Consider the following 9,927-nt stretch of genomic DNA (forward strand, 5'->3'; position numbering starts at 1 on the left):
TGTTGTTGTTGTTGTTGTTTTTGCTTTGGGTAAGAAATGAAGAACTTACAAAAAGCTAATTAGCCTTTATGCTGTGCAGCTATTTTGAACTGGGTTGTCTCTAAAAGCTAAAAGTTTATTACTGGTAGTTGTGTGGACTTTAATCATTACTTTCTGAACATTTTGTTAAAATGCATTCAGTGCTTTATGAGATATTTTGCTAACAGACAGTTGACTTAAAAAGTTAATGCCAAGATTTTAGGCAAAAATAATACACAATGTATCGTGCTGTAAGTAGCCTAGATATAATGAGTCTTAGCATTTACCACGTCATATTTTAGCAAAATATTCCTAAATAAGACTGAGCTATAACTAGCCTATTTATGATGTTTTTGTTGTTTTTGGCTGTTTTTGGTCATCTTGAAATAGCTCCGTAAGTTAAATAGTTGTAGATGCACGTCCAGTTGTTAATTGTTACTCAAAATTATTTTATAGGTAATATGTTTTGCTAACAGGCACACACAGCATTACCTCCTAATAGATTTTGTGCAATCTGTTGGCCTCGAAATATGTGTTGGGGATCAGTCTCACTTATACCTATAATTGTAATTGCAATAATTGTCAAATCTACACATTTCTTTTTTGTTTTTTAGAGCAGTTGTGGCAGCCATCTTGAATTGGTTTTCTCATTAGCTGGTAAATTAGGATAAAATAATTATAACACACGACTCTTACGTGAATTCTAACTGTACTCAAATTATTCAATTCGTGAAGGCACCGAGCTTTATAAATTTGTGACCAGCTGGGGTTTTTCACGTTGCCCATATTTTCCGACGGCACGTGAACGCAGCAGCCGCCCTCCGCCTGTCCATCCGCTGCTCGCCGGTCTGGAGTTGCGTTCAGGGAAGCGAAGCGTCATTCTCCTCCTTTTCTTCGATCCAGGGCGCGCGCATCACTGCCAAGACGCGACAACCAGAAGTTCACCCCTTTGCTTCGTTACTACGTGGGTCTCCTTCCTTCGACCCAGTTTCGTTTTCTCCTCTAGGCAACGCTCCTTTCCCCGCTTTTCTTGTTCTGGCTCGAGTCTCCAGCCGTGGCGTGGCGGACGGGCCAACACTCTGGGCGTAGACTTCGCTAGTCTCTCCGCTGCACTGACTGGTAAGCCTTTTAGCTTTAGCTAGCATGCTACTGTCTAATACTGTTTTTATTAAACAGTTTATTTTAAACGGTAATGAACGGCCTCTATTAATGGTTGTCTTCTCTTCWAGTAACCTTGGCATTCCTTGTATTTCTGGGTTTTAGCTAGTGATATATCGGAATATGTGTTGCTAATTGTAATAATGATGATGTATTTTAAACAACCCTTAAAGACTGATGGTTTTGATTCGGTGTCATCTTTTTGTCCCTGAGCCTCAGAGGTTTGTGTGGAAGCGGGTGGTGGGGCGGTGGCAGTAGGCTGCGTGATGATGGTCGTTCCACAGACCTGTTAGATGCGAAGACGAGCTATTAAATTATTCTGATTTGGTTCCTTTTCATTTAAAASACACACACGTCCCCTCGTGTGGCCATTTTGTCCGCCTTTTCCCCCTTAAGGTTTTTTTTTGCCCTCTCTTCTCGTCTCCCCTCCTCCATCCTCCGCTCCTATTGTTCTGTGATGGCAAAAAGTAGTGAGAGCCGAGAATTAAAAGAGAAGAATGTGCAGATTATTTCTTTTTTTCATCCCTGCAGCGCCTTACAGCAGACATGTCCTCAGATGCTCAAAGGACGGTGTAAAACTGAAATGTCATTAAGTGAGTTGAACACAGCTGGCATTTAATCAAAGGTGATTAATGTCAGCCTCCTCTAAAGTGATCAGCTATTGTGTTTTATGACTGCAGGGTCCATCAGACAGTACATCAGGATAAAGCAGACATTTCCTGAGAAACACAGTGTGAACRCTGACAGCTAAAGGATTCTGCTGAGTTTGGTTCAAAAACCTGATTTGCTAAAGTAAAACTTTGGCAGGGTTAATTGAAAGCTAAAGTAAACGATTGTTTCTAAAAGCTGAATTTGGCTGAGTGAAAGGCAGCAAAGTAGTAGTAAAAATGCTATAAGTAGTAGATAAAAGATATGATGAGCTGAATTGGGTAAAAGCTAAAACTAACAAACCATGAAAATACTAAAACAAAAGCTGAAACTAGCTAAACGTAAGCTATACTAATTAGCATAGTAGTAGCTACAAAGAGCGCAATATGACAAAAATAAATCAAAAAATATTGGGTAATGTTTTGAGGGGAAACCTCAGTGTTTTTCCATAAAGAAATTTGTCCTAAATAAAGTTAAATAATTTAAAAGGTATAAAAGTTCTAAATAAAAATATATTAAAAAAAAGTATGTAAGAGACTGTAAACATGAAACAGTCGGTGCTGGTTCATTCACAGTTACATCTGATTGTAGAGCAGCTGGTGTTCTGCTCCCAAAGCCTGGTCTAAAACATGAAACAAACCTCAGGTGTGCACATTTTCAAAGTTCAAGCTTCTTCTTGTCCCCTGAGGCGACGCAGACAGCAGCAGAGATGGTCCAAAGCTTTTTGTGTCCTCAGTGGAGATGGTTTGACCGATAATACCTGGTAATCCACCATGAATGTTGATGTCATCCATATACTGTACCCCGGCAACTAAAATGTGCTCTTTTAAGGCCTGGCCCTCTGGGGGCTTGGATTCACTCCATCAGTCCTGCCCCCCCCCCCCCCCCCCCCCCCCCCACACACACACACACACACACATTTTTCTTTTCTTTTCTGGTACATGGATGAACGAATGGCTGACTCACCGTGGTCACAGATGAGGCAGGAAAATGAAAGACCGGCGGCCGAATGCAATCATGTGAAAATAAATTTAGCTGCCAATAAATGGCTCGCTCTGCTTTAATGAAGTTAATTAAGAAGGATTTTGAAAGATTACTATGACTAGAGGCGTTCTGTATGTGGACAGGATCGGTAACTGATGCTAACTAAGAAATCCTAAATAACTGGGGGAACGTACGCAATGAATAGTGATGTCCAGATTTGTTTCACTTCAGCCTTTTGATGAACTGTAGAAATCAGAGTAGCTTTCTTTGTCCCGGGGAATGGACTGTAGTGTGTGTTTTCTTTGTTCACTGTGTGTGTTTTTTACTGGGTTGTATTGATTTGTGTCTTGTCTGTGTGTCAGAGGAGATGAATGTCTACAGTGTTGGTTTCTCACTGTGGTGAGAATGATGTGTGTTTGAGTTTGACCCACTCCTCATTCTGCAACGTTTGTTTGAAATAAAACACGAATCGTTACTTTATTGTTTGCCTCATATTTTCTGACTACTGTGCGGTGTTAAACCAAGTAATCATCAATGAGTTAACGTTGTCAGAAAASAAGATTGTTCTTGCGGCCTCAGAATTGGCCTTATTTTCTTAATTTTACTTTTTTCAAATGTGAGTTATGTGTGAAAGACATAAATCCACTATTTTGAAGTGATGTTCTGTGAAAAAATAATATCTTAGCTGTAGTCTATAGCTCTTCAAACAACCTTAGTTTGGAAAACAAGTTTAATTATAACCACACTTGACAAGCTAATAGCAAATACACGAACTGCTTTTAAATTAGAAAGACCAGGATTGTTTCAGGATGACCAAATCCACTTTGATGGTCTTTAATGATCTCAATATGACCACGATAAATAATAATTGCTCGTAACATTTGCAGAAAACCCAGCTTTCAGAATGGCTGTCCCTGTAAAACGTAAACATAAGTTCTGTCTTTTTGTTGTTATTTAGACATTTAAATTTGTCAGTGAGTAATGGGTTCATTTTGTTTTGAGGCGGTTACTCTTTATGTGAAGTGATTAATGTGCACCATTTGTAAACGGCCTCATCAGTCATCTGTGCCAAACATGATCAGGTTCGAGCCTCTCCGGAGTGAGAACTTGTTTTTGTCGTTACATTTAATAAAAAAAAAGAATTGAAATCAGAATGTCTATTTTTCAAATATACTTTAAAAYGTTGTTTCCTTATTACAAGACTTTTTAGGGTAATAAGAATTTTTCTGACCCATTTCGCCCTGAGCTGGCCTCTCGACCTGAGCTCCAGCCCTGAGAGGGGCGACGGCCGTTGCATTAATAGACCTTTGTGTCAGCTCACCCCGAGCCCAAGGGCTGCTGTTGGTGGGAGTGTGACTCACAATGAAATTCCCCACTCCATCCCTGAACTTTTCACTAGTGACAAGGGCGAGCCTGTGCCTCTGGTCATCAAGCTTTATTTGGCCCGAACCTGCGGCTCTCGCACTCCTCGGCGTCATTAGAAATTACCACCGTCCTCTATTTAATCCRTGAAAACAACTGCACAATAGTCTCTTGTTTGGAGATTATCTAAACACCAACAGAAACAGTTTGTTTGGCTGAATTTCCCTCTGCTCTCCGGSTGATTGGAGCCTAAAGGAAATGGCCGTGGGCACCGCTGTAAGTTTGCACGGGGAAGATAAAGCAGAGATAATCTTTGCTCTCGTCTCGATGGCAGCCACGCTCGGCGGTATCACAGTTGTCGGTGCGTGCAGTTGGCAACTGGTGGTGCGGTTTTGAGCCTGTGTTTGCCAGCAGCTGCAGTAATTTGCTGTGTTTGGACAATCTGAATTCCCCTGGTGGGAGGAGAGATAATGGACGTGGTTCGCAGCTCTGTTGCTAGGCTTCAAGACCAAATTTGCAATTATTTTCAAGGCTTTAAAACCTGCCTTTACTCTTTGCACCCAGGCAGTAGTGAAAGTGCAAGTCACTGGATCTGTTCACTGCTTTCTGTGAAGCAACGTATGTTGTAGATGTGGTGTTTCGGGGCCGGATGCATGTTTGTGATTTATTTGTTAAAATGGTTGATCGATTGATCGGGTCAGCCTTCTGACTGGCCTGCCATCCTGCGAGAGATCAGGTTCAATCTGGAACGTGCCTCGCTCCACTTCAAGCAGGAGCACATAATCCTCTTATGGACTCGCTTGTTCTGGTCGGTACTCTATGAGCGGGGGAGTCCACGCCGCCGTGCACAGTCTCCAGAGAGCACTGGAGCCACTCGGGCTAATTTTCCTCCATTCTGTCCAGATGCTTGGGCTCTGCCCGCCTCCTCCGTCTCTGTATCTGCTCGGTGTGATGTCACTGATCCAAGCCACCAGCTGGTCCGGGGCTGGCCTGATCTCATTTACCCCCAGAGAGGAGCTTGTTTGTGGGCAGACAGCCCATTATGGAGATGATCCAGTAGCTCTTCAAGTTACAAATTAGCTTTAGTTTCTCTGCAGGGTTCCTATTTTCTTCTTATCTTGTTTTTTTTTTTACTTTCTCTTTTTTTTTTTTACCATCCCACCTTTTTGTCATCTTGCTCTAAGACCTTGTGACTGTCTCCTTTATGTCCCAGGGGAGACAGCTAACAGCGTTAGCGAGACCTGCCTGACTAATGCACTTCCTCTGTCTGCATCTTTTCTTGTTCCTGCCATCTGTGGAGCTGCCTGCTGGACTCCCCACTTTCTCCCCTGCGATCAATATCCACAGAGTTTAGCTTAGCCCTGCCCTGCTGGTCATCGCTGCAGGCGGTGGAGCTCAGCCAGGCTGCAGTCGGGTCCTCGCAGTTGCTGTGGGGTGGGGGGTTTTGTTTGTAGTTTAGCACTGTTTCTACCCTTATTGTTTCATGGGCTGATAAAAACCTCTCCCCCAGCCTCCAACAGCATTGTCTGGTTTCTGGGACATACCGAGGCCTCTGATGCTGCTACATACAGTATACTGTACYTCCCTTGTTCCCTCTTGTCGCGCCTCTCTGCCACTCTCAATGTGTCTCTGCTGCGTGAGGACAGTCGAGGCCGACTGTACGAGATTAGCATCTGTCTTTGTCCAGGGTTAACGAGCTCTGTCATGTGTTAATCTGTGCGTCCCCACTGGACTGAGTTCCTCTGGGTCTGGGAAGCACAGAAATGGATTGTTTATGTGTTTGTTGTGTTCATCAGTTGTGATGTTTTTAAGAACAACACAGTGATTATGAACTTTAGCATAAACTCGTATTGTCTACCTATTGTCACAATCCTATCTATTGGTTTTGCTAATTTCAGATTTTATACCTGCAATAAATTCAGTTATCCCCCACCAATGGTTATGTTTGTGTGTGCGATTGTTACAAAATTTAGTAGCTAAGTGTCATTCACATGAGCATAAGGTTGTTTTCAAAGTTTGATGAAAACATCTACAACTTGGTCATTTCTCATAAAGGGATTTTATTTCAAAACTCCAAGTCTTTAGTTTAAAAGGATCCATGATTAGTTGTAACATTAGACTTTATTTGATAAACATATATTTTAACTGTAAAATAAAGACTGTAAAAATACTGTAGGATGTTCAGTTTTTATAATTTTTAAACTAAAAGTTTAAAAATATATTACACGGATGGGGCCATTTTATTTACACACAAAGCATCCTGAGTAAATGATGAGTGGATAGGTCCTCGGTGCAAGGCTGCTAGTGAGCTATATCCRCCCTGAAGGTTAATCTTGGACAATATCTGACGATCGACTCTTTTAAATGAAACCAGAGAGCGTTGACAGAGAGGAGAAGGTAGAAATGACTCAGCCTGTAACTGAAAATATGGATGGAGGACAACAGAGCTGCTTCATGGAAGAAGAACATCAGCTTAGCCTGTTAGCTTTAGCATTAGCCCCGATGCTATCACCATATATATGTACAGTATTAGCTCAGCGCTACACATTCTCCTCGCGTCACTGAGGTCCTTCAGCCACATGACAGAGAGGGGAACACAAAAATGACTCAGTCTGCAACTGAAAATATGGATGGAGGACCTCAGTTTAGCTGGTTTGTTGYGCTAGCGCTGAGCTAATACATATAAGGCAATATAGCGTCGCGCTAGTGCGAAGGCTAACAGGCTAAGCTGAGGTTCTTCTTCCATGAAGCAGATCTGTTGTCCTCCATCTAAATTTTCAGTTACAGGCTGAGTCATTTCTACCTTCTCCTCTCTGTCAACGCTCTCTGGTTTCATTTAAAAGTGTCGATCGTCAGATATAGATGGTTTTCAAATGACGTAGCGACCTGTATATCACGTGATTAAATCGCCATATTCGTGGCTGCGAATGCAGAAGAGATGATAGTCTACAGCACAGAAATGAATACAGTCTAGATTGTTTATGTAGTATGTTTCTATTATAAGTTGTTTTAACARTCATGGAGCAAATTTGCGTTCGAGTTAGTTACAAAACTGTGCTGCTCGTGTGGCAGAGAGACGCTCTTCAAAAAACAGACTGCGTAAAAACACTAAGAAGTAGAACTGTCGGCAAAGCAACGTGATTTTGTGGCTGGKGAAGATTTCACCCTCCGAGATTCCAGAGTGTGTTCAGATCACTCCTACCATGGTTAGTGACCACATAGTATGTTAATTAACTTAAAACAAAAGGTTGTGCACTATGAACAGAAAAGTGTTTGGAGTATTATGCAATCTACCCTTGTAAACACGAACGTAGGATACACTGACAGTATCAGATTATAATCATAAAAAGCTCCTTTATGCAATATGTACCCATTTGGAGTATGTAAGATATAGTTACTAATAATATCAGAAAAAGTCACACAGAGTCATGTCAACACAGCCTCCGTGTCGGCTCTGCAGACTTCAGCAGCTCATATGGATCGGTACTTTCAATAAAGCAAAATACCTTGATTTAGATTTATTATTCAGTAGATCCATGGGTGTCCTGAAAGGCACGTTTTAAATACAAAGTATTATGATCCTGGTCTTGCTTGTCTGTGTTGTTCAGTGGCCTTTTTGCATTTTTTCTCCCTTGCTTTTGTGGTTCTACTGGTTTTATCACTACAAGCTAAATACTAGCCCATGAGCGGGGTGCGGAGGATAAAAAAGTTCCCGGACGATGACGTCAATGAAAACCATCTTTTGTCCAAGATTAACCTTCAGGGTGGATATAGCTCGCTCACACCGAGGACCTATCMAAGTCATCATTTACCCAGAATGCTTTGCGTGTAAAAAAAATGGCTCCGTCTGTGTTAAAATATATTTTTAAAAATTTACAAAACCAAACAGTGTACAGTATTTTTACAGTCTTTATTTTACAGTTAAAATATATGTTTATCAAATGAAGTCTAATGTTACAACTACGATTTTATGCCAACAAGAAGCTTATTTAACAGGTGTTCTTATCAAACAGTCTTGTGAACTTTTCCTTTTGCTCAAGTTACCTGTTGGGGATGTGATGCCTCAGTGTGAGTCTCCTCAGGATTATAGCCAGCCTCTGATCACATGTTGCAGAGATCCAGGTGACTCACAATCTGCTGCTCGCTCTCACGCTCACCAGCAGCAAAGTAAACCGATAAAGATTGTTCCTTCCTCTCAGCAGGGCTTTTTGTTCTGCCTTTGTCTTACTGAGCACCACATAAGCGCCGGCAGTCACTTGGTTTAATTACCTGTGCTGCACATCCGGGAGTGTTTCAGTTTTAAACCAGCAAAGGTGGAGACAGGAGTTTGTAAAAGCTTTGCTTCATGGCTTCTTACCAACTTTGGACACGTCATGTATGTATTAGTCTTTAAAAGTTCAATAAAACCAGTGTTGTCCCTTCTCAGACTTCTTGAAGCTGAAATAATTAAAGTTGTTTTTTATGTCAGTTCGAAACAAAGTTGTTGAAATGTTTTGGTGAACACCTGACAGTTGTAAAGAAAACAAAGTTCTTGTTGGGAAGCATGTTGTGAATGCCTCAGTTTTAAACAAAGATCTTGATGATTTGTTTGGGCTGTTGGACTGTATTTTGGGAATGACTCTCGGCTACTACCACACCAAATTTTAGCTTGAGATCTGTGAAACTGGCTGTTATAGCTTTATTGTTGTGGCGGCCATCTTGAATGGGGTTGACAGCCTTTTTAAGGTGGTGCTAAATAGAAAAGGTTGTCTAGATTTGTAAGCAAATGCAAAGAAAGCCAAACTTTAAAATAAAAATAGCATTTATTAAACAGCCTTACAACTCAGACTCTGCAGCGCACATCATAAATTAATCTTAACAAAATGTTTAGTTTGAGGATCACAGAAATGCTTGTGTTGGTGTTCCGAGCTTTCTGTTTAGACCCACTCCCTGTGGTGCTTTCCTCTGTATTCTTCCCCTCCCTGCTCGCTGAATGCCACCCATGGTTTATTCAGCAGAGGCCACAGATAGCGGGAGGTTTTGTTGCATGTTTGTGTGCAGCACCGAGGCAGACTCATGACCTCAGTTCGGGTAATGTTTGGGAAATGTGTAAGCTGCGATCACCGTGAAACTGCTGGAGCCAGAAGCTGTAAACACCCAGCTGGACTGAGCCGGGATCAGCAGCAGGTCATGCTGGTTTGTGTTGGAGCAGAGTGTGAGGTGGTGACCTGCAGTGAAGCTAGCATCACGGGGATACATTCACTGGCTTTGATGCTTTATGGAGTTGATGAGTAACTCCAAACAACAGCGACAGGACAAAGCTGATTAATAAGATGAATTTAATGAGAGTATCATATTTGTTTGTTTTTTWWTTTTTGCTTCATTTCTGTCTTGATTAGACTTTTGTTCAGATAACTGAGTAAAGCAGCTGTTTGTTGCTGAGGACATGCCAACATTTGGCTGAGAGTAAAAGAAATATTCAGCTGTGGAGTGAAGCTAAAGCACATTTTTACTCTTGCATGTCACAACCAGCCAACTTCCTCAACATAATCTGTGTGGTTCTGTTCCTCTATATCATGTCTTCATTTTGTAGTTTTATTGTGCAGCTGCAGTTCAAAACTTGTGATTTTATTATTATATTAACTTTTTTCATATAATACTGTATGTGACTCATATCGAAATGAGGATTAAGTCAAATTTGGTCAAAATGACCTAATGATATTTTCAGATTCCTGCTTTAAAAGCTACATTTTGATACCTGAATCATTCTAATATAAT

At 41.3% G+C, this 9,927-nt stretch overlaps 1 protein-coding gene across 1 annotated transcript in view; it reads left to right on the top strand.

The window, feature by feature from the left end:
- Positions 1-838: 838 nt before the first annotated feature.
- Positions 839-9,927, top strand: part of prr36b (proline rich 36b) — a gene marked incomplete at its 3' end in the record, with an annotated part of 31,804 nt that continues 22,715 nt past the window's right edge. The window contains 1 exon segment of the mRNA XM_014008873.1: positions 839-1,137.

Source organism: Austrofundulus limnaeus, unplaced genomic scaffold (assembly GCF_001266775.1).
Source record: "Austrofundulus limnaeus strain Quisiro unplaced genomic scaffold, Austrofundulus_limnaeus-1.0 Scaffold53, whole genome shotgun sequence".
Taxonomy (NCBI): domain Eukaryota; kingdom Metazoa; phylum Chordata; class Actinopteri; order Cyprinodontiformes; family Rivulidae; genus Austrofundulus; species Austrofundulus limnaeus.